Raw genomic sequence first — 26,024 nt, 5'->3', positions numbered from 1 at the left:
TGCAGTTTGGATATGATATGCCTAGGTGTAGTTTATTTGGCATTCAGCCTGCCTGGTGTTCTCTGAGCTTCCCGTGGTTTTGTGCTGTTATGGACTAAATGTTTGTGTCCCCCCCCCAAATTCATATGTTGAAATCCTAACCCACTTGTGATGGTATTAAGAGGTGGTGGTGGGGCACCTTTGAGAAGTAATTAGGTCATGAGGGTGGAGCCTTCATAAGTGGGATTAGTGCTCTTATAACAAGAGCTATGAGAGCTTGCTCTCACTCTCTTTACTGTCTGCCATGGGAGGATACAGCAAACCAGGACACAGTTTTTCATTGGAACCGAATCTCCTGGCACCTTGATCTTGTACTTCTCAGCCTCCAGAACTGTGAAAAATAAATGTTTATTGTTTAATTAAGTCATCCAGTCTATAGTAACTTGTTATAGCAGCCCAAGCTGACTAAGACATGTGGTCCTACCCTGGCACTGGTTCCCACAGAGGTTCTTGTTTGTGGGTTTCTGCTCTAAGTGCAATTTTAGGGAAGCAGTTTGTCCCATGGACTCACTTCTCTGACAGATCTAAGAAAAGTTATTGAATTTTCAATCTCTTCAGCTGTTTTATTTGTTGTTAGGAAAGAGTGATGCCTTCCAAGGTCCTTACATATCTGACTGAAAACTGGGAGTCTGCTTGAATGGTTTTAAATGCCAATTTCTGTCCTCAACAGTGATGGCCGACACACTTTTTTGTATGTTTCTATGTCTGAATTAGTTGTCAAATGATTAATTGCTCAAGCAGCAAAAATTAGTACTTGGTAGTGTGGGGAAGGGGAAATTTCCCCCTTAACCCCTCTTGAGTTCTTTTGGCTGGTCTAATAATTGAATTAACACAAGACAAATTAACAGGAAAATAATTTAATTTGTACACACAAAGGTCTCATAGAAATAGGACTCCCCCTCCCCCAAGCAACCAAGCAGACTGTTTATATATTATTTTTAGACAAAGAAACAATTGTTTGCAAAGATTTAACAAAACAAAAGGGGCTTGTTCTTGGGGTAGCCGACTAATGAAGAAGTAACAAAATTAGTTTATATAGCTTTCTCAGCCTTGGATTCCCTAACTCTGTTGATAAGGATGCTCTCTATCCTCCTGGTATAGGGAGAGTACCTTCACACACTCGATTTATTTCCCACTTGCACAGGGAAAGAGAGGAGTCAGAGTGTTAGTTTTCTTTTCTTTTTTTTTAATATTTTTTTTTCACCAGCTGTTTCTCAAGTAACATTCAAGATAATTAGAATTCCACTGAGGCATTTTTTGGGATGTCCTGTGGCTGGGCCCCAATAGTTCCCTCCTCTGAAACTTCCCTGGAAGTTTTACATATTAAAAATTGAGCTGTTCCGTTTCAAAGTCTCTTAGTCTTGACAATAGGTCACTTCCGTTAAACTCATTCAGGAGGTGGAAGTGCAGTTGGGTTCCCGAAGTTAGGCCTATGGTGCAAGCAGGTATTTAATAAGAGGCATTTCTATGGAGACAAAAGAAAAACAGTGGTTAATAATTGGATCAAATTATAGATAAGTTTTTGAGTTCCCAGGGTAGCCAGGTGAGAAGATTTCTGGATTTCAGGGTTGAAGCAGCTTTTGTAGTTTGAATGTCTTTGATGATGTCATCTGACGTTCAGGTAAACTTTCTGAGTGGCCCACATAGCAACAGGCATGAGGAAGATTGTCTAAACGTGAGTTATTGTGGTGATTTTTCCAAAATGTATTTTAAAACATCTAGCTTCAGTTTCTAGGACTTTAGGAAAAAGGACAGTTTTAGTTCTCAATGATTCCAAGTTAAAAGGGAGGGAGAAAATTAAAAGTGCTAGCCTGGGGACTTCCCTGGTGGCACAGTGGTTAAGAATCCGCCTGCCAATGAAGGGGACACGGGTTCGAGCCCTGGTCCGGGAAGATCTCACATGCCACGGAGCAACTAAGCCTGTGCACCACAACTCCTGAGCCTGCGCTCTAGAGCCCACGAGCCACAACTACTGAAGCCCGCACGCCTAGAGCCCGTGCTCCGCAACAAGAGAAGCCACTGCAATGAGAAGCCCGTGCACTGCAACGAAGAGCAGCCCCTGCTCGCCCACGGACAGCAACGAAGACACAGCACAGCCAAAAAAATAAATAAATAAATGTTAGTTTGGAGAGTTGTAGCCAAATATTGGCGGAAACTAGAAAAATTCAGGGTTCAGTCCAGTTTTCAGAAAATAACAAAACCTCAAGGGAAATTAATAGCACCAGAATCTAAGATCCACAAGTGTGTATTTTAGCTCCTGCTGAAGCTTATTTTTTCTTTAAAATCACCCTCATTTTTATCAAAGATAGCCACACTAAGGCTAATTTGTTTGCAAAATAAGTCTAGATTCAACAAACTTGGCCTGCTTATTTACAGAAGTGCAGCAAGAATAGTGGTTGACCATATAGGCTCTTTTAAATCTGCTTCACTGGAATTTTTCATAAGGAATCTCCAGACTGAACTTTTTTCTTTTTTTAATCTTTTGGCTGCGCTGCTCGGCATGTGGGATCTTAGTTCCCCAACTAGGGATTGAACCTGTGCCCCCTGCATTGGGAGCACAGAGTCTTAACCACTGGACTGCCAGGGAAGGCCCCTCCAGATTGAACTTTTAACAGCCTCTTGAGGCTAAGAAGCCAAGTCAAACGTTCGTCATCAGAATTTGCCTGCAGTACCCATAGATTTGGGTGAATTCCTCTCTTCTTGAGGTCCCTAAAATATCCTGAGGTTCCTGGGCCTGCCAGAAAGTGTGACCTTCCTTACTCACCTGGTAAGGCACAGGGAACCCTGTAAGCAAGGTACCAGGCTGTTTCTCCAAAGGGCTTTGTTGCCTCCATAGAGTCAATCTTATTTTGTTAAAGTTGTCTGGTCATAGCTGAGTCTGTATATGTCTCTCTCAAATATGCTCTTCCAGTCAAAACTTTAGTAATATAATCATTTTCCAACTGTGTCCTGTTATAAGGAGAACAAATTTTTTTTTTTGTGGTACGCGGGCCTCTCACTGTTGTGGCCCCTCCCGTTGCGGAGCACAGACTCCGGACGCGCAGGCTCAGTGGCCATGGCTCACGGGCCCAGCTGCTCTGCGGCATGTGGGATCTTCCCGGACCGGGGCACGAACCCGTGTCCCCTGCATCGGCAGGCGGACTCTCAACCACTGCGCCACCAGGGAAGCCCAAGAAGAACAGATTCTTATTGAACATATGCAAATAACTATATTGCCAAGAAAAGAATGTTCACTGAGAGTTTCTGAATTCCGGAGGGATCAGGTAGGGAGGAAAAAGATAAATGTTTCAATTCTGCTTACAAAGGTATAATTTACCAAATTGCTCTAAGTCATAATTAGCTTGAAAGAAAAGAGAAAAAAGTTTTCTTAAATTTGAAGAAACAAAATGTTAAAAAAATCTGCAATGTTTCAAGTTCTTAAAAATCATAAAAAATTATGATCATTTTCCTCATTTCATTTAGTCCTTTGTAATTCTTGTTCGGCTTAATCTTTTGTTAGAGGTTTTATGAAGTCATCAGTTTCTCCATTCTGTAAATTTTTTATCCAGTTCAATGATATAATTTGAAAGTCACCAGAAACTTGTATTCTAGAGTACTTGTTAGCTTATGAATTTCTCTGAAGGTGAAACACACTTGCAGGAGGTTTTTGTAAAAGCATCTGAATGAAACACTAATTGTCTGTAAATGATAAAAGACTTTAAAATGTCCTTTATTTAAGATCTGATTCATTATAATAGAATTGACAAGGAAATTTGGTTATTTCTGTGACACACAACATTTTAAGACAATAACTAGAATCATGACTGATAACATTAATTAGGACATGTCCAAATTTTAGGAATTTCTTAAAATTTTAGAGCATTTATATTAATAACATTTACCCAAACAATATAACCTAAGACGTTTAACATCATTTATTTGACAATGCTTCCTATGTAATTTAACCTACCCAATTAACCTAATTAGTTTAAATCTCTCTTTTATAAGAAGAGAAAACAAATCTTTTCACGTGTTCCAGGAACTCAGAAAACTCCACAGTTATTTCTAGGTCAATAAGACTTCATTTAGAGTTATGATATTTGGGAAGATTGTCAAAAATATCAAAAAGGTTTTAAAACACTTGGTCAAATAGGGTCATAGGTCACTGTGAAACCATACTTAGTTATCCATTTAATCAGAGCGACAAAGACTTCTCAGGCAAACACGTAAAGTTAAATAGTTGTAAAAGGCCTTAGCTCTTTTAATACTGAAAAGACTCGGTTCTTTTTTTTAATTAAGTAATCAGAGACCTGATAAAGACAAAATATAGAATCTATATTTTTCTAGATAGATTACATTAACGGTAAAGAAAACCTTTGTTTGCAGTTTCTCATTGAAAGTAGACCAATGACCTAAAAAAAGACTCTGTCCTATTTTAAAAAAATATTTATTTATTTATGTATTTATTTATTTATTTGGTTGTGCCAGGTCTTAGTTGCAGCACATGGGATCTTTAGTTGTGCATGTGGGATCTTTTAGTTGCAGCACGTGGAATCTAGTTCCCTGACCAGGAATTGAACCTGGGCCCCCTACATTGGGAGCACGGAGTCTTAGCCACTGGACCAGTAGGGGAAAAAGGCCTCTTTCCCTCTGTTTTTTCTCTTTTATTTCAGTTGGTAGAACTGAATTAATCCAGGCTCAGTCTCAGGTGATTGAGGGCTATGTTTACATTTCAAAGATAAGATTTTAAGGGACAGAGAATGAAAATATAAGTTTTCTCCTAGGAATTTTGGAGTATATTTGTCTATTGTCATAAGTCTTAGAGTACTTATTATTAACTTTTTTCCTTAAATAAGGACAATTTTGCTCCAATATTCTGATCTTTTTATAGTATCCACAAGCATTTTGAGAGAAATAGGCAAGGTTTGGGGATTGGTAAAGATAGACGGGCCTTAACTTGTTTCTAAAGTTGCATTTCTGGTTTTCGTAGAGATTTGCAAGACAAAGCTAGTTGTTTCTGTTAGCCCTTGAATATTAGCTTCCAGCTATCTATTTCTTGGTTATTTGTAGGAGGGCCTGGGGAATTGCTAAGAAGATGGGGTGATTTTTTTTCTTATTATTGAAGTATAGTTGATTTATCATTTTATATTAGTTTCAGGTATACAGCATACGGATTCAGTATTTTTATAGGTTATACTCCACTAAAAGTTATTATAATGCTATAATTCCCTTTGCTGTACAATATATCCTTGTTCCTTATCTATTTTATGCATAGTAGTTTGTATCTCTTAATCCCATACCCCTAATTTGCTTCTCCTCCCTCCCTCTCCCCTTTGGTAACCACAGCTTTGTTTTCTATATCTATGAATCTGTTTCTGTTTTGCATATACATTAATTTGTATTATATTTTAGATTCCCCATATAAGTGATATCATACGGTATTTGACTTATTTCACTAAAGATGATATTCTCTAGGTCCATCCACTTTGCTGCAAATGGCAGAATTCCATTCTTTTTTATGGCTGAATAATATTCCATTACACACACACACACACACACACACACACACACACACCACTTCTTTTTTATCTGTCTGTTGATAGGCATTTGGGTTGCTTCCATACTTTGGCTATTGTAAATAGTGCTGCTGTGAACATTGGGGTACATGTATCTTTTCAAACTGTATTTTCACCTTTTTTCCAGATATATACCCAGGAGTGGGATTGCTTGATCATGTGGTCGTTCTACTTTTAGTTTTTTGAGGAACCTCCATACTGTTCTCCATAGTGGCTGTATCAATTTACATTCCCACCAACAATGCAAGAGGGTTCCCTTTCTCCACATGAACAGCGTTTGTTATTTATACACTTTTTTTTTTTTTTTGCGGTACACGGGCCTCTCACTGATGTGGCCTCTCCCGTTGCGGCCTCTCCCATTGCGGAGCACAGGCTCCAGACGCGCAGGCTCAGCGGCCATGGCTCACGGGCCCAGCCGCTCTGCGGCATGTGGGATCTTCCCGGACCGGGGCACGAACCCGTGTCCGCTGCATCGGCAGGCGGACTCTCAACCACTGCGCCACCAGGGAAGCCCTTATTTATACACTTTTTGATGATGGGCATTCTTACAGGTGTGAGGTGATATCTCATTGTTGTTTTGATTTGCATTTCTTTACTAATCAGTGATGTTTAGCATCCTTCATGTGCTTGTTAGACATCTGTATGTCTTCTTTGAAAAAAGCGTCTGTTCAGGTCTTCTGCCCAGTGATTTTTTTTAAAGAAGGGGAATTCATGCTGGATCTTTGTTTTAGGTCTGACTTCTGTTCTTTCATCTTTTTATTTTTTTAATATTTATTTATTTATTTGGTTGCACTGGGTCTTAGTCGTGGCAGTCTGACTCCTTAGCTGTGGCATGCGAACTCTTAGTTGTGGCATGCATATGGGGTCTCGTTCCCTGAACAGGGATCAAACCTGGGTCCCCTGCGTTGGGAGCACAGAATCTTAACCACTGTGCCACCAGGGAAGTCCCTGTTCTTTCATCTTAATAAGAGATTCCCTAAGGCTAGCTGTTACACTTTGTGTGTGTGTGTGTGTTGTCCTTTCACTTTGATCTTCCCATAAGTACCAATATGACAGTTGTTTATGATGAGAGCTCTAATATTTTTCCTTTTAAATATAGCCAATTTAAAGGATTCATTGCTTGGCCACTGGTGAGTAGAATTTTATGTTTCAAACAGTGACTCAAACCAATAAGCCTTTTTTAATGGCTTAACCAGAGATGCAAGAGGCATCTCATAAGAAAGTATGTAGCCCTTACAAGATCCACAAAGTTCATTCCCAGAGTTAATCTGAGAAAGTAAAAGCCTTTTCATCGCTACAGTTGGTAAGAATGGTGTAGTGAAAATAGTGTTCCTGGTTTCCCACAAGAGCATGGGATGCCTCCAGTTATAGGCCTACTGATCTGTGACACTGGGCAGGTGCTACTGGATCGGGACTTTTCTAGCATTAACAAGTGAAGGTTGAGACAACAAAGGCCCTTTATGGACTAGGATCCCTTGTGATAAATTCCCCTGAGAGCTGGCATGGCTGGACAAGGAAAGTGCTGTTTATGACTTTGTGTCTCGGGACCCCAGTCTATTCCGCTGGCCACCAGACGCACCCCAGTAAGTACTACTTTCAGATGGTGGAGACCGGAGAGAACATTCTCACTGGTCATAAAGCCAAGCTCTCAAGACATAGAACAAGATGGAAGAAAAGCCTCGTCCAGTTTTTACATAGGGGACCTACCGCAAAGTTTGTCTAAATAGATACTGGTCTGGTGAGAGCTGTTAACTCACCTGTCTGTGAGGCCATCTCAAACAGCTGACTATATAAAGGGCCTCTGCCTTCTATTCTGCCTATGGCTTTTCCTCCTTATGAGAAATTGCACAACAGAGACAAAGAAAAACAGTGGCCATCTCTGGGAGGAAACGATTAATAAAGATCAAAGTACTCCTTCACCAAATACCAGCACTGCTATTTCCCAAGGAAGCCGTTCCACGAATATCTTCTCTTAATCTAGGTTTAGAAAGGGAGAAAAAGGACTCTCGCCACTTCTTCCTTCCATTGGACCCCGCAGGCAGAGATCTGGGAGACTGATGTGGTGAGAGAACCCTTACCTTCTGCTGACCTTTGTCAGAGGTCCCTGGATTTCTCTGCTGCAGCCTTGGGGTGGGGGTAGAGGATGCAGGAGAATGCAGCCAGTGTCCTGCCAACTACGCCAGCTGTTGGGAAGGGGAGATTTCCCCCTTACTCCTCTTGAGTTCTTTTGTCCGATCTAATAATTTAATTGACACAAGACAGATTAACAGGAGAAAAAAACAATTTAATTCATAGGCATGAATGTCTCTAGAAATGGGACCCGTGAAGTAACCAAAGCAGGCTGTTTATATATCATACTCAGACCAAGAAACAACTCTTTGCAAAGGTTTGACAAAACGAAGGGGCTTGTGCTTGGGGTAGCGGACTAATGAGGAAGTAACGAAGTTTACACAGCTTTCTCAGACTTGAATTCCCTAACTCTGTGGATAAGGATGCTTTCTGTCCTCCTGGTAGAGGGAGGATACCTTCACGTAGGAGATTTATTTCCTACTTTTAGGGAGAAAGAGGAGGATCTGAGTGGGTTTTTTTTTTTTAATATCATTTTTTTCCCACCAGCTATTTTTCATGTAACTTTAATTTAAAATAATCATTATGCCATTGAGGCATATTTTGAGGTAGCCTGCCCTGGGCCCCAACAGTAAGCAGTACTGAGGTAAGATCAACTTAGTTAGGAGGCTGGCCTCACTTATGTGGGCCCAGAAACTGGATCTTTTCACTGTATACTTGCGCTGTTGGAGCTCATAGTTGCCAATTCACGACGATTAAACTCAAGAAATTGAGGTATGAATCAGAAGGATAATTAATTGATTTTCTTACGGGACATTCCTTCCAATGACTGAAGTACTCAAGTCACCTACTTCTGTGTATCAGAGTAAAGATAAGTGTATATACTTGAGAGCTTTTCCATCCAAGTAATGGAAAATGCTTGTGTGAGCTGTCTCAACCCATAACGGAGAAAAACATCTTTAGGGGCTGGAAGTTTCATATTGCCCTGATCCAGTGTTAAAAGTGTAGTTAAGGATTCTCAATCTAATAATTGTGGCTAGTAATAATAAAGACATGATTTACGGGATGGTTCTTAGGTGCCAGGAAATCGGCTAAGCACTTAATCCTCACAGAATCTTCCGAGATAAAGATGATGACACTTTGGTAGATTAGGAATGTTAAAGCCCGTTCGTCCTGCACTGCCAGCTCTGCTTTACCAACAGTGGCCCACTAGGCACTCGAATTCCACAAATCAAGCTCACCCACACCGTTAGTAAAACCCGGAGGCAGGATTCAGAGGTGAGCTCTCTGAGCTCACCATATACTATCTCGGACTGTTTTTAGTTTCTATATAGACCACATCCTTGTGTTAACACATTAGTTTTTCTGATAGGCTACTCTAAAACTAGTTACAAAGGATTCAGTTTTAGCTTTGGCCAGTTAATAAAGGTGATTGTGAAAAGTTTTCCACGAAATTTTATAACCTAGTATGAAAATTAATAAAGTGAAACCTCACTAAAATGAAGTAGGGAGACCAGAAGGGGGAGCTCTCACCCAGTACAACTCCACATCAATTACCGGAAGAATTGTCAGATACAGAGCCCAAAAGAAGAGTCAACAGAAAACAATCATCATTTACAGCCCCCAACAGGAAAAGGTGTACAGCGCACCTCCAGGAAAAGGTGTACAGTGCACCTCCAGGAAAAGGTGTACAGTGCACCTCCAGGAAAAGGTGTACAGTGCACCTCCAGGAAAAGGTGTACAGTGCACCTCCTAGAAGAAATCCACTACTGGCCCCTCAGCCAATGAGAAACCGTCATTACCCCGAACTGTCACTTTTCTCCCGTGGACTTTCATTCAAAACAACCTTTCCCAACTTCCCCTCTTTTCTTTATAAAATAATGTTCCTCTCCTTTGTTCACTGGACTTGCCTATGGTTTTCGCCATGGCATGTTTGTCCCAAATTGTAATTTTCTGCTATCCCCAGATAAACCCATTTTTGTCAGTGAAATAACTGACTTTGATCTTTAAGATCAATACTAGGATATTTTAAACATATAAAATAGTAGAGACTATCGGACTTCCCTGGTGGCGCAGTGGTTGAGAATCCGCCTGCCAACGCAGGGGACACGGGTTCGAGCCCTGGTCCGGGAAGATCCCACATGCCGTGAAGCAACTAAGCCCGTGCGCCAGAACGACTGAGGCTGCGCTCTAGAGCCCGCGAGCCACAACTACTGAAGCCCGTGTGCCTAGAGCCCGTGCTCCACAAGAGAAGCCACTGCAATGAGAAGAATGCGCACTGCAACAAAGAGTAGCCCCTGCTCGCTGCAACTAGAGAAAGCCCGCGCGCAGCAACAAAGACCAAAAAAAAAATATATATATATATATATATACACATACATACATATATATATATATATATATATCTCAATCAAGTCACTTTTCGTCTCAAAACGCTCCACTGGTTTTCTACGTTTAAACAAAAGCTCAAAGAACCAATGAGCCACTAGGCCCTATACCATCTGCCTCCCCATTAGCCATCACTCCATCTCCCTCCCTTTACCAGTACCCTAGCCCGTTTATATTGTGCCTTGAAGATGCCAAGCACTTCCAATCTGAGAGTCTGGGGCCTGCTGCCCCCGCTATAGCACCGCTCTGATCTCAGTATTTTCATTAGAATTAAGTTTAGTCGTAAGGCTGTGGTATAAAACAATATAGATGTCTACCTCTCATGTTCAAGAAATCCAGAGGTAGGCATTCCAGAGAGAGTATAACAATCCCCTGGTTTCAAGAACTCTCATTCCTTCTATCTTGTTGCTTTGCCATAGGTAGCTTCTGTTCTCAGTCATCTCATGGTCCAAGATAGCTACAGGAACTCCGGTATGATTGGACTCCAGCCCACAGGAGAGGGGAAGCAGGAAAGAGAACTCTATGTTTCTAAGAAATGTTGGATAAGGGAGGACATGGAACACCTGATTTTTTAAAATGTTTTTTGAAGTTAGACCTTTGCTGTCTAAGTAGAATCCCATCGCCCTTCATGGGAGCCTCAGAGGACAATAATAAAGTATTCTTTTGAACTGAACTTATTTCTTTTAATTTTTTTTAATAGATTTTATTTATTTATTTATTTGTTTGTTTAAGGCTGCTTTGAGTCTCCATTGCTGCACACGGGCTTTCTCTAGTTGCGGCGAGCAGGGGCTACTCTTTGTTGTGGTGCACGGGCTTCTCATTGCAGTGGCTTCTCTTGTTGTGGAGCTCTAGGTGTGTGGGCTTCAGTAGTTGTGGCACATGGGCTTCAGTAGTTGTGGCTCCCAGGCTCTAGAGCACAGGCTCAGTAGCTGTGGCGCACGGGCTTAGTTGCTCTGCGGCATGTGGATCTTCCCGCACCAGGGCTCAAACCCGTGTCCGCTGCATTGGCAGGTGGATTCTTAACCACTGCGCCACCAGGGAAGCTCTGAACTTATTTCTAATCACTCCACTCGTAAAAATGTAGTTAAGCTTGATCTTTTTGTACCACCTGTGGCCGAGGAGAATTTAGATCTTTTTTTTTGTTTTAGCAACAGAAATGTTTTTTAAACTTAAAAATAAATGCACAACTCCAATATATTAAAAATATATTTATTATTATTTACATGTTAACATTTATACATTTACTTATTAGGAAGTAAGTCAATAAAAGCAGTATGTATTTATTTATTTATTTATTTTTGGCTGTGTTGGGTCTCTGTTTCTGTGCGAGGGCTTTCTCTAGTTGCGGCGAGCGGGAGCCACTCTTCATCGCGGTGCGTGGGCCTCTTACTATCGTGGCCTCTCTTGCCACGGAGCACAGGCTCCAGACGCACAGGCTCAGTAGCTGTGGCTCACGGGCTCAGTTGCTCCGCGGCATGTGGGATCTTCCCAGACCAGGGCTCGAACCCGTGTCCCCTGCATTGGCAGGCAGATTCTCAACCACTGTGCCACCAGGGAAGCCCTAAAAGCAGTATTTTTGATGAGCACAAAAATGTTGTGGAAAGTATTTATTATAGTTGCAGAAAGCCTCCAAAATAAATTTATTTCTGCATTTGGTTGTAAAGTATCAAGAAAAATCTGATTCACAGACTGTTAGTCGGAAATGGCTTTTGTATTGTTTTGTTCATCTTACAATTTTATGATTTTCTCTGATTATAAACAGAGATGACAAGAGAAGATATATTCTGAGATACATATAAAAATGACACAAGTTAACACATAAGCTGCCAGTGTGGTAGATAGTACACGAGAAGATACAGTAAGTATGTTTATATACAATTTCTTAAATGTCTTAAATGAATAGATAAATACATATATACACATACATATTTAGGATGAACATATTGTTGTTTATTGGCTTTAAACTGCTTTAAAACTGCTTTATTGAAATTTAGATACTATACGTTTTAAATGTACAATGCAATGAATTATAGTAAATTAATAGAGTTGTGTAACCATTACTGATCTAATTTTAGAACCTTTCTATCACCTCAAAAACTTATGCTTACTGGTGCCAGTTGCACCCCAAAATATATAAACAGCTCATGCAGCTCAATATCAAAAAAACAAACAGCCCAATCAAAAAATGGGCAGAAGACCTAAATAGACATTTCTCCAGAGAAGACATACAGATGGCCAAGAGGCACATGAAAAGCTACTCAACATCACTAACTATTACAGAAATGAAAATCAAAACTACAATGAGGTATCACCTCACACTGGTTAGAATGGGCATCATCAGAAAATCTACAAACAATAAATGCTGGAGAGGGTGTGGAGAAAAGGGAACCCTCCTGCACTGCTGGTGGGAATGTAAACTGATACAGCCACTATGGAGAACAGTATATGGACGTTCCTTAAAAAACTAAAAATAGAACTACCATATGACCCAGCAATCCCACTACTGGGCATATACCCTGAGAAAACCATAATTCAAAAAGACACATGCACCCCAATGTTCATTGCAGCGCTATTTACAATAGCCAGGTCATGGAAGCAACCTAAATGCCCATTGACAGACGAATGGATAAAGAAGATGTGGTACATATATACAATGGAATATTACGCAGCCATGAAAAGGAATGAATTTGGGTCATTTGCAGAGATGTAGATGGACCTAGAGACTGTCATACAGAGTGAAGTAAGTCAGAAAGAGTAGAACAAATATCGTATATTAACGCGTATATGTGGAATCTAGAAAAATGGTACAGATGAACCAGTTTGCAAGGCAGAAGTAGAGACACAGATGTAGAGAACAAACGTATGGACGCCAAGCGGGGAAAGTGGTGGGGTGGTGGTGGTGTGATGAATTGGGAGATTGGGATTGACATGTATACACTGATGTGTATAAAATAGATAACTAATAAAAAAAAAATACAGGTGAGACATACCTGGTGGACTAAGCAGGTATGGAACAGGCCCTGGAAGGTAGCAGACCTCATTGATAAAGTGGTGACAAGGGACAGTCAGTTACATCATAATGTACTAAGGTCTGTTCCTACACTAAGCTGGAAAGAAGTGATACAAAGGATGGGTTTGGGCAAGAGCCCAATGAGACTGTAGAGGTTTCTTCCTTGACTAGCAGAGGAGGTCGCCCTGCCAGCTGTGTGGGCGAGCCAGGAGTGGAACCCACGCGGTTCTCTATGGCTGACCCTACTGCTGCAGCAGGAAGAGGGCCAAGAGAACCAAGGTTCCCTTGCGGAGATCCGTGCAGTTTGGATTGATGCGTACCTAATGCATTCAGCACCACCTCCTAGGCCTTTCTCCTTTTAAGAAGAAGCAGGCCTAAGACAGGGGTTGAGGCTCCTCTGTTTCTATCTGGGACTGGAAGATTTATGCACTGGTTAAAGTGTGTTGGGAACTTGATGGCATTCAAAGTTGTCAAACCTGGGACTTCCCTGGTGGTCCAGTGGTTAAGACTCTGTGCTTCCACTGCAGGGGGCACAGGTTCGATCCCTGGTTGGGGAACTAAGATCCTGCATGCGGCATGGTGTGGCTATAATAAAATAAAAATAAAGTTGTCAAACCTGTCAGCCCCTTGTGACAGTGGGGCACCAGTCAATGCAGTGCCTAGAATCCCCCATCAGCATAGTCAAAAAGTTACTTTGGATGTGGAAACAAATCTCTAATTGGACTATGGACTGATTCCAGTATATGTGTGGGCTCTTTTGAGCCAGTCACGCAAGATGCTGTAACTGATAACTGCTGAATGCACTATAGGAAGAGTTGTGTTGAAAAAAATTTTTTTCTTGCCTGTCTGTAACATTCCTCTTTCCCACCCCAAACACTAAGTTACTTTCTGACTCTATAGCTTTGCTTTCTCTGGGCATCTCATTAAGTTGAATCCTGTAATCTTTTTGTCTGGCTTCTTTCACTTAGCATGTTCTTGAAGTTCGCCCATCTTATAGCATGAATTATTAATTTTTATTGCTGAACAATATTCTACTGTATGGCTATACCAACTTTTGTTTATCTATACTCACCAGTTGGTGCACATTCAGGTTGTTTCCAGTTTTTGGTTATTAGGAATAATGCTACATTTGCTTACAGGCCTTTGTGTGAATATATGTTGTTATTTCTCTTGGATAGATTGCTAGGAGTGAATTTCCTGAGTCACGTGGTAAATTCATGTTTAACTTTTAAAGAAACTGCCACATTGTTTTCCAAAGTAATTGTATCACTTTACATTCCCACCAGCAATGTGTGAGGGTTTCAGTTTCTTCAGATTCTCTCACCAGGAGTTGTTATTTTGTCTTTTTGCATATAGCCATTCTAGTGGTGTGAAGTGGTATCTCACTGTGATTTTAATTTGTATTTCCCTAATGACCATCACACATATTTTCATGTGCTTATTGGCCATTCATAGATCTTTGATGAAATGTCTATTTAAATTTTTTGCCCATTTTAAAACTGGGTTATTTATCTTCTTGGTATTGAGTTGTAAGTGTTTTTTATATATTCTGAATACAAGTTGTCCCTCTATCCTATACATTTTTTTAAAGGCATGTGCAATATTTACATTTTTAATTTCATTTACAGAATGGAACCCAAATGCATAAATGTTATTTATGTTGGGGGGGAATCCATGTTATGAATAGAAGTTGTTTATGAGATATATGATTTGCAAATATTTTCTCTCAGTCTGTGACTTGTCCATTCATTTTCTTAATGGTGAAAATAGTTTGAAAACAATATTTGCATAAAAACAATATTTGCATAAAATAGTTTAAAAACAATATTTGCATATTTGTGGAGTCCTGAAGCCTCTCCATGGTACCCCAGGATTATCAGACCATAATTTGAAACCTACCGCTAGGAAGCATTTCACGGCATTTAAACTCAGCGAGCTGTGTAACTCATCTTCAGCAGAATCATGGACTGATGGAGTTGGAAGGGGCCTTGCAATTAACCAAATGCCCTTCTAATTTTGTAAATAAACTCCTGAATGTTTGAATGACTTAATGGCAACGCCTGTGTGCAAGGTTTTATGGAACCCTGGAGGTACAGCTTGGATTTGAGGACAAACAAACACATCAGGGGTCAAGAGTCCAGCTAAGGCCAGAGTACAAAGTGAAAAAAAATCAGCATTTCCTGATAAGACTAGGGATTTATTCGCTGGCTCGTGATAAAAAAGTTTAAGCATCAAAGAAGGGTAAGGAAGAACTCTAAACTCTGTAGAAACCAGGCTTTAAAAATAGAAATCCACCTCAATAACTGTTGTAAATACTAAGAAAAAAACAAAATTCATGAGGTTAAGGGAACTGTATTGTGTCCAGTATTTGAGGGTTAACTTTGCACATTTATCTCAGACTACCGATTGCCTCCTTTGCATTTATGATTTATGTACATTTCTTTCTGTATACCCCTTTAAATGTATTCATTCATTTAACAATGAATTTACTGAGTACCTATTATAAAGCTACAAACTGGCCTTAAAAATTAATTCTCACTCTTGTAAGGAAAATACATAAGTAAGCAGTTATAAAATTATGGACTAAGTATATATTTTATAAGTAGGTGTATTTTTGAGAATAAGAATGCCATGAAACAAAAAGTTATTTCTTTGAAAAGATCAACAAATCTTTAGCTACATTGACTAAGGAAAGAGAGAAATTACTAATAATATAAAAGAATACTACACGGGCTTCCCTGGTGGCACAGTGGTTGAGAGTCTGCCTGCCGATGCAGGGGACATGGGTTTGTGCCCTGGTCTAGGAGGATCCCACATGCTGCGGAGCGGCTGGGCCCGTAAGCCGTGGCCGCTGGGCCTGCGCGTCCGGAGCCTGTGCTCCGCAACGGGAGAGGCCGCAACAGTGAGAAGCCCGCGTACCGCAAAAAAAAAAAAAAAACAACAACAAGGCCCAAAACTATATGCTGCCTCTGTGAGACTCATCTCAGCTCTCAACACAAACATAGGCCCCAAGTGAAGAAATGGAAGATGACCCTCCAAGAAAATGGCAGCCAAAAGAAAGCAAGTGTGGCAATTCTCAAAGCAGTCAAAATAGACTTCAAGACAAAAAAGTCGATAAGAAACAAATATAGACATTAAATAATGATAAAAGGGACAGTCCATCAAGAAAACATTTATTAATATATATGCATCTAACATAGGAGCACCAAAATATATAAAAGCAATTATTAAGAGACCTAAAGGGAGAACTTGACAGCAACATAATAATAGTAGGGGGCTTTAACACCCCGCTTACATCAATAGATATATCATCTAGACAGAAAGTCAACAAGGAATCATCAGCCTTAAAGGAAACACTGGACCAGATAAACTTAATAGATATATAAAGAATATTTCATCCGAAAGCAAGAGAATACACACTCTTCACAAGTGCACGTGGAACATTCCTAAGGATAGACCCTATGTGGGGACACAAAACAAGTCTCAGTAAATTCAAGAAGATTAAAATCATGTCAGGCTTCTTTTCTGATCTTAATGGAATGAAACTAGAAATCAGCTACAAGAAGAAAGCTGGAAAAATCACAGATGTGTGGAGTCTAAAAAGCATTGCCACTGAACAGCTGTTGGGTCAACAAAGAAATCAAAGTAGAAATTTTAAAAACCTGAAGAAAAATGAAAATGAAAATATAACATATCAAAAGTTATGAGATTCAGCAAAATTGATACTAAGAGAGAGGTTTATAGCGTACAAGCCTACCTCAAGAAACAAGAAAAATCTCAAACAATTTAACCTGACACCTAAAGGAGCTAGAAAAAGAACAAATGAAGCCCAAAGTCAGTAGAAAGAAGGAAATAATAAAAATCAGAGTAGAAATAAATGAAATAGAGACTAAAATGACAGTAGAAAAGATCAGTGAAACTAAGAGCTGGTTCTTTGAAGAGATATAACAAAATGGAGAAACCTTTAGCTAGACTCAGTAAGAAAGAAGAGAGAAGGCTCAAATAAAATCAGAAATGAGGGGCTTCCCTGGTGGCGCAGTGGTTGGGAGTCTGCCTGCCGATGCAGGGGACACGGGTTCCTGTCCCGGTCCGGGAGGATCCCGCATGCCGCGGAGCGACTGGGCCCGTGAGCCATGGCCGCTGAGCCTGCGCCTCCGGAGCCTGTGCTCCACAACGGGAGTGGCCACAACAGTGAGAGGCCTGCGTACCGCAAAGAAAAAAAAGAAAAATCAGAAATGAAAAAGGAGAAGTTCCAATGAAGACCACCGAAATACAAAGGATTATAAGTGACTACCATGAACAGCTATCCATCAACAAATTGGACAACCTAGAAGAAATGGATAAATTCTTAGAATTATACAACCTTCCAAGACTGAATCATGAAGAAATAAAAAATCTGAATAGACCAATCACTAGTAAGGAGATTGAAACAGTAATCAAAAACGTCCCCCCAAATAAGAGTACAGGATCAGACAGCTTCATTGGTAAATTCTACCAAATATTCAAAGAATATTTGATACCTATCCTTCTCAAACTCTGCCAAAAATTTGAAGAGGAGGGAACACTACCTAACACATTTTACGAGGCCAACATCACCCTGATGCCAAAACTAGACAAGGACAACACAACAAAAGAAAATTACACACCAGTATTTCTGATGAACATAGATGCAAAAATCCTCAACCAAATTATTAGCAAACCAAATTTAATTTGTGTAGCCTCTATGGAAAACAATATGGAGGTTCCTCCAAAAATTAAGAATAGACCTGTCATGTGATCCAGCTATTCCACTTCTGGGAATTTATGCAAAGAATATGAAAACACTAATTCTAAAAGATATATGCACCCCCATCCCTGTGTTCATTGCAGCATTATTTACAATAGTGAAGATATGGAAACAACCTAAGTGTCCATTGATAAATGAATGGATAGAGAAGATGTGGTGTATATATATAAAGGAATACTACTCAGCCATAAAAAAAGATGAAATCTTGCCATTTGTGACAATATGGATGAATATTGAGGGTATTACGCTAAATGAAATAAGTGAGACAAACACCGTATGATTTCACTCATCTGTGGAATCTAAAAAGTAAAACAAATGAACAATTATAACAAAACAGAAACAAACTAACAGATACAGAGAACAAACTAGTGGTTACCAGAGGGGAGAGGAGTGGTGAGAGGGGCAAACAGGTAAAGGTGACCAAGAGGTACAAACTACTGGGTATAAAATAAATAAATTACAAGGATGTAATGTACAGCACAGGGAATAGTGTCAATATTTTATAATAACATTGTATGGAGTATAATCTATAAAAATATTAAATTACCATGTTGTACACTTAATATAATATTGTAAGTCAACTATACTTTGATAAAAAATTTTAAAAAATATATAGAAACTATATTATTATTGTCTTAATGTCTAAAAGGATCAAATAAAATAATTTGTAATATAGTTAAAAAAACAAAACATTGCAGTACTGGCATAAGAAGAGACATATAGACTAATAGAATAGACTAGAGAGCCCAAGAATAAACATTTGTATGGTCGTTTGATTTTCAACAAAGGTACCAAGATCACTCAATGGGAAAAGGACAGTCTTTTTCAAGAAATGGTGTTGGGTCCTGATTTCAAAGTATACTACAAAGCTACAGTAATCAAAACAGTATGGTACTGGCACAAAAACAGACACATAGATCAGTGGAACAGAATAGAGAGCCCAAAAATAAATCCATAAATAAATATGGTGAATTAGTCTATGACAAAGGAGGCAAGAATATACAATGGGGAAAAGACAGCCTCTTCAATAAATGGTGTTGGGAAAACTGGACAGCTACATGCAAAAGAATTAAACTAGACTATTTTCTCACACTATGTAGAAAAATAAACTCAAAATGGATTACAGACTTCAATATAAGACCTGAAACTATACAACTCCTGGAAGAAAACAGGGGGTATGCTTTTTGACATCAGTCTTAGCAATAGTTTTTTGGATCTGTCTCCTCAAGCAAGGGAAGCAAAAGCAAAAATAAACAAATAGGACCACATCAAACTAAAAAGCTTTTGCACAGCAAAAGAAACTCTCAACAAAATGAAAAGGTAGCCTACTGAACAGGAGAAGATACTTGCAAACAATATATCTGGTAAGGGGTTAATATCCAAAATATACAAAGAGGGACTTCCCTGGTTAGGACTCTGCACTTCCATTGCAAGGGGTGAGGGTTCAATCCCTGGTCAGGGAACTGGGATCTGCATGCCACACTGCACAGCCAAACAAAAACAAAAACAAAAGCTTAAGCAGTTCAACAACAAAAAACAAACAAACAACCTGATTAAAAAAATGGGCAGACATTTGCAGCAACATGGATGAACCTGGAGATTATCATATTAAGTGAAGTAAGCCGGACAGAGAAAGAGAAAGACAAGTATCATATGGTATTGCTTATATGCAGAATCCAAAAAAAAAAAAAAAGATACAAATGAACGGAATGGAATCCACCTGCCAATGCAGGGGACACAGGTTTGATCCCTGGTCCGGGAAGATCCCACATGCCGCGGAGTAACTAGGCCTGTGCACCACAACTACTGAGGCCCGCGCACCCTAGCACTGGCACACCACAACTACTGTAGCCCATGTGCTCTAGGGCCCACATGCCGCAGCTACTGAGCCCACGTGCTACAACTACTGAAGCCCGCGCACCTAGAGCCTGTGCTCCTCAACAAGAGAAGCCACCGCAGTGAGAAGCCCACGCACCGCAACAAGAAGAGTAGCCCGTGCTCGCCGCAACTAGAGAAAGCCTGCACACAGCAACGACCCAGTGCAGCCAAAAGAACGTATCAGTTGGTTTCCTGCTTTGAAAGATGAGAATGACTCATGTTTCTTTCCACCTCCTTTCACCTCCCCCTTAGCTTTTAAGATTTGTAAGTTTTTATGTTTATAATAGTTACATTATGTGTATAAACATAATTTCCATGGTGAGAAGTATTATTTTCTATATAAATGTATTTTAATGCATATTACCAATCTTTTTACTTATTTTTTTCCAGAGTTCTTTATTTTTCTCTCTCTGTTAATCAGCTGGGTCTTGTTGTTAGTTGGTTTTTTTTTCCATCTAGAGTTCATGGATGCTCTCTGCTCTGACTTCTTTAATGGTCAAGGATATTTGTCATCACTTGGCATGGTGGATAAGGCACATGGAGAAATACTATGACTCCAAGGAAATTAGGCATAAGATAAGTACATTTCATTATTAGGGAAAGTGTGACATTTAAAATTAAATTTACTTTAAACGTTGTAGCCTACTCTTTGATTTAATTATTATATTTATAATCTGCCTATAAAAAGGAAGTAAATAGCTTAAATTAAAAGAGTTGGTGAGGGACTTCCCTGGTGGTCCAGTGGTTAAGAATCTGCCTTCCAATGCAGAGACGCGGGTTTGATCCCTGGTCGGGGAACTAAGATCCCACATGCCGTGGGACAGCTAAGCCTGCGCGCCACAACTACTGAGCCGTCACACCGCAACTAGAGAGGAGCCGGCGCTCTGCAACAAAGATCCCATGTGCCGCAACTAAGACTCAATGCAGCCAAATAAATAAATATTAAAAAAAAAGAGTTGGTGAAAGGTGATATATGAGATAAATATGAAAATTACTAAGAGTCCATATCTTTGGACATATGAAAATATGTATGAAATACATATGAAAATATTTATGAATAAAATTATTTGGCCTCTGAAATTTGTTTCAAAATAATCTGTGGGAGAGGGAAAAAAGAGAAGTATCAATGAAACAAAGAGAGGCTACTAGCTGAGATCAGCACATAGGCATTCATCATACTGTTCTTTCTACTTGTGAAATGCTTGCAAATTTCCATAGTAGGAAGAAAAAGTGAAGAAGATGACAGATACATTTGAGGACTTCTATTTTCAGTGATATTGCAGTTAGAGACCCTGAAACTACCCAGCTACATGATATCTAAAAATGCTTGGTAAAATTTTAAAACCACTCTTAAATGACTAGATGAGTCCACTAAGATCAGAATGGAGTAAACTAAATTTTAGAGCCTTGGATACCCTGAGGCCTACAGTCGTTTTTATTGAGACTCTGAACTGCATTGCACAGAGGGGACAGGGACAAAGCCTGAATTCACATAAAATAGAAGCATAATGCCTGGGCCCGGGAGAGGTGCACCCTCAGAAAGGGCGAACTAAAACGGAAACCCACCCTGCAAAGGTGAACCACAAGAACACATTTCTATCTTGGGCTGGGCTATGAATGAAAGTTAAAAAAAAAAAAAAAAAATCACGTCCTTTGAGAACTTGTAGCCACTGGCCAGACCTCAGGTAGTTTGGGACCCAGTCCACCTTCTTTGTATGATCCCAAAACACAAGCCTATAATTTAAGGAATATCAGGGTAGGTAATATCCCCAGGTGTCTAAGAGAAGCAAAAACAGACTTTCCCAGATGAGCATACCCTCAACCAGGCCTCAAGGAATTTCCTAGAGACAGGTAACAAAAAACTCACAATAAAATATTATAAAACAGAAATCCAGCAAGCCACAGATAACAGAACTAGAACCACAGAGAGGTCAGCTTTTATACTTAATTATCAGAATTAAAATTTAAAAATAAGTCTTCTTGAAATGTTTTCAGATTTAAAAAGGGCATTGAAAACATGAGTGAGAGAATAGGAGACTAATAATTAGGCCAATTTGAAGAAGAACAAAATATTACTTTTAGAAATTAAAAAAAAGAAACTTACTAAAATTAAGAATTCAAATGGATAGAAAGTTAAACAAAAGATTAATAGACATGTATACGCGATAGTGAGAGGCCCCACACACCGCGATGAAGAGTGGCCCCCGCTCGCCGCAACTAGAGAAAGCCCTCGCACAGAAACGAAGACCCAACGCAGCCAAAAATAAAATAAATAAATAAATATTTAACTGTATAGAGTATTAGTGACCAGGAAGATATATCTGAGGAAATTATCCAAAGTATAGCCACAGGGAGGTAAGATGTGGACATCGTAAGGGAGATTAAGAGCCACAGAGGAGCAGGAAGAAGGCCCAACAGACTGCATCTGTGTCTTCCTGTTTCCTACAAATGGAGCAGCCCACTGGCTACATCCCTAGCCGGAACTTAAAAGCACTTTTTTATTTTTTTTAAGGATCAACATAATTTTTTTCATTATCAGTCTTACAAATTACTGAGGTGGGGCAAGGCTAGGATTGTAGCTTGAAGCTCACTTTTTTTTTTTTTTTCTTTTTTTTGCGGTACGCGGGCCTCTCACCGCTGCGGCCTCTCCCGTTGCGGAGCACAGACTCCGGACGCGCAGGCTCAGCGGCCATGGCTCACGGGCCCAGCCGCTCCGCGGCATGTGGGATCTTCCCAGACCGGGGCACGAACCCGTGTCTCCTGCATCGGCAGGCGGACTCTCAACCACTGCGCCACCAGGGGAGCCCGAATCTCACATTTTTGTTGAGAAACAATCTGATTGGGGAAGCCGTGTCACTGAGCAGAGGGCCGTGGAGGCGTCCCAGGTTACGAGCCGTGTTAGAGACCTTCCCAGAGGCAACAGGGGAGACCAGGCGCTTCACAGTCAGAGGTCTACTCCAGGGGCTCTCGGTGTCCACTGCCCCCCTTTAGGGAGGCGCGGGGAGGCACGATGGGCTTCGGGAGCTTCACCCCGCAGGTGCTTTGTCTCTGTCTTAACATTCCCATCCACATCACAGAGCCCCAGGCAGAGCTGGGCGGTGCTTTGTCCCACGAACCTCCGCCCTTTTATAAGTGGGTAGACCCTTCACTGCTCTAGGCTTCAAGCAGAGAGCCTGGCTCCAGTCCCCTGCTTTGTGTCATTGGAGTTCCCTTTATTCAGCCAAACTCCTTACCACCATTACCTGCTTCTAGACTCAAGGCCTTCAACCCACAAGCTTGGTAATTAACATTCTGGGTTCCTTTCATGGAGCTGCTCATCTTGGTTTTGCAACCGACTGGACTTTTTTGTTTTTCTTCTTTTACTTTGATCCATTGTGACTGAGGGGGATTTTGAAGGGTGAATGAATTTATTCTACATTCTCTCTTCAAAGAAATTTTTGAGCAGTTTTTACAGGAAATAATAGTGTCCTTATTTCTTATATCTGTAATAATGAGCATAAGTCATTTACTGTCTGACCTAGGGCAAGTTGCATAATCTCACTATGCTTCAGTTTCATCATCTGCAAGATAGAGATTTTAATAGAACCCACTAAGGACATTGTTGTGAAGATGAGATGAGGTTTAAAAAAAAAAAATGCACAAAACCTAAAGGCACTTAGAACACTGTCTGGCAAGCAGCAAGTACTCAGTAAACATTAGCTGTTATTATTGGTACTGGGTAAAAAGCGAGGTTACCTTATGTTTTCCAAATATACATTATTTTATTTTTATTCAACCCAGTGACATAGGTATTATCACCCTTAATTTGAGGTAAGAAAGTGAGGCACCCAAGGGTCAAATAGCAAAAATTGTAGCGGTGAGATGAACCTTGGGTACATCTAGATTGGCTGTTGGCTTTGTTACACAGAGAATGATTAATGTATGTTTCTTGGTCTAATATGGGTGATGACATAGCGAAGACTAAGATGTCGTTCTGGGTGAGGCTGTAAGGTTTTGGCTCTGTTGATATTAACTATTATAATAGATGGCATGACAGCCAGCAGTGAAAAAAGTCTAAGGCATTATATAATGAATCGTGTGTCATTTAATGCTGATTACACTTTAACTTCAGTTGCTCCCAGGCTCCCACGAATGAACTCTTATCTCTACAGGCAATAAAATGTTTATAGCAGTCAGTAATGTATCAAATGAAAAAGGTCAGTCTCAATGAAACCCTCTTCCATTTTTACAACATTCAGGTAAGGGTAGATACACCCCTGCATTACGTAAGATAAACTCACTTTTATTTTTCAGTCAATAAATATCAAGTATTTGTCTGTTCAAGGCCCTGAGAAAGGCAACACTGAGGAAATACACTTAGGTGGAAGACATGCTTTCTATCTTAGTAATTCCCATTAACGATCCACAAGGTATTCAGCTTCTTAGGTTTGAGATCTTAAAGTCAGCTCCAGCTTCTTTTGTCTCTCACTTTCAATATTTTATCCATTACCAGGAACTGTAAATTCTTACTTTATGATGTTTCTTTTGTGTCTCTTTCCTCACAAATTTTTTCCACCGTTGCTCTAGTTCAGTCTTTATTTTTTTCATTTCCAGACTGATCACTGCCTTCCCACATTCCCCCAACCATTCTACACATGAACAGATTAATCTTCCTAAAACACCACTTTGACAATGGCATCCCTCTACACTAAATTTTCAGTGTTTTCTCACTCTCAAGGTAAGTCTACATTCCTTGGTTTGGCATTCAAGCCTTCCATAATTTGGCCCCAGAAGATACTCTCCCATTTCTATTAGTACATTACCGAGAATGGAGCCTTTGAACTGCTCTTTGATGGAGAGTTTCCATGAACAAATGTTGTATGCATGTTCTGCAGTGATGAAACCTACTTAATCAACTTGTTTTAATCTAGCATCTCCCCATCTTTTTTTTCACAGAACGCATATCCATAAAGTCCTATGTTTAAGTAAACTTTTAAATTGCAGTATAACATAATACAGAAAAAGTAAAGAAAATCTAAGTAAACAATGTGATGTATATTTACAAAGTGAACATACCTGTATATCTGCCACCCAGACCCCCATATATATTTTTTTGTTTGTTTGTTTATTATCAGTATCCCAGGAGTCTCCCTTATGATCCACCCTAGTCATTGCCCTTTTCAAAGGTAACTACTCATCTTACTTTTATCACTGTACATGAATTTTGTCTATTTTGGTTTCTTTTTTTGGCTTGTTTGCTTATTTTTATTGAAATATAATTGACATATAACATACACAAATATGTATGTGTGTATATATATATATTTGATCTGAGTAACAGATATACAAGTGTGTTTACTTTGTAAATACACGTCAAGCTGTTTACTTAGATTTTCTGTACTTTTTCTATATGTGTGTTATACTTCCATTAAAAAGTTCACTTCATTAAAAAAAAAGTTTACTTCAACTAAAGACTTTATAGGTATGTGAAATTTACTTCGGTGGACTCTCAACATCTAAACTTTCAGTCTGTTTTGCAGGGACAAATGTTACAACCTCTGTCCCACTTTGAAACTCTGCAGGTTAATTATCTGTACCTACCTAATTATATACATTTTTTCCTCTGCTATGCTCATTTTTTTAGGGCTTGACTACCTCTGTGAACTTTACAACCAAATTAGTTATTTGGTCTCTTGTCTGCTATATAAAGAAAATTATATGAATCAAGGTTGTCCGGCTGCACATCTGGCCTCAACACCTCCACCATCCCCTGCTGCCCGCCCCCCGCCCACCTTATGTTGTCTCTCTCTGTATTAATGCCACCTTCTCTTCTCTTTTCTCTTCTCTTCTCTTCTCCGTACCTATAAAAACATTGACAACCGGTTTTGGTATTTCTCCTCTTTCCAAGATGTCGCTACTTTGGCAGAGTCTGTGTTTATTTAGATGACCAACCCATCACCCTAGCTTCTGTGCTATTTGATCTTCTCAACTTAATCTTCAGTGTAGGCAGAATTCTAAAGATCCCCTTCTCCCCCAGGGTCCAAGATTCCACTGGTATGTAACCAAACATTAATCTGGGTACTGCTCTGAGTAAATGTGAAGTTGTGATTGAAGTCCAAATGAGTTCACCCCAAAATATCTAGATTATAGTGAGATTATCTAGATGGGCCTCATGTAATCACACAAGCCCTTCAAAAGGAGGAAGGCGAAATCCAAGAGATTAGAAGTTTGAGAGCCTGCTTTGAAGATGGAGGGGAGTCACATGAGAAGGAATGTGGGCAGCCTGAAGCAGCTGGTTTACTGACAGAAAGGAAACAAGGAC

At 39.9% G+C, this 26,024-nt stretch overlaps 1 protein-coding gene across 3 annotated transcripts in view; it reads left to right on the top strand.

Annotated features, from left to right (window-relative positions):
• ABCG2 (ATP binding cassette subfamily G member 2 (Junior blood group)) overlaps positions 1–26,024 on the top strand; it is a 124,756-nt gene that overhangs the window by 26,936 nt on the left and 71,796 nt on the right. The gene's annotated exons all lie outside the window — the stretch shown is intronic.

This window comes from Lagenorhynchus albirostris, chromosome 4 (assembly GCF_949774975.1).
Source record: "Lagenorhynchus albirostris chromosome 4, mLagAlb1.1, whole genome shotgun sequence".
In the NCBI taxonomy this organism is placed as follows: domain Eukaryota; kingdom Metazoa; phylum Chordata; class Mammalia; order Artiodactyla; family Delphinidae; genus Lagenorhynchus; species Lagenorhynchus albirostris.
Note: the sequence above shows the minus strand (reverse complement) of the source record. Positions and strands in the feature narration are given on the sequence as shown.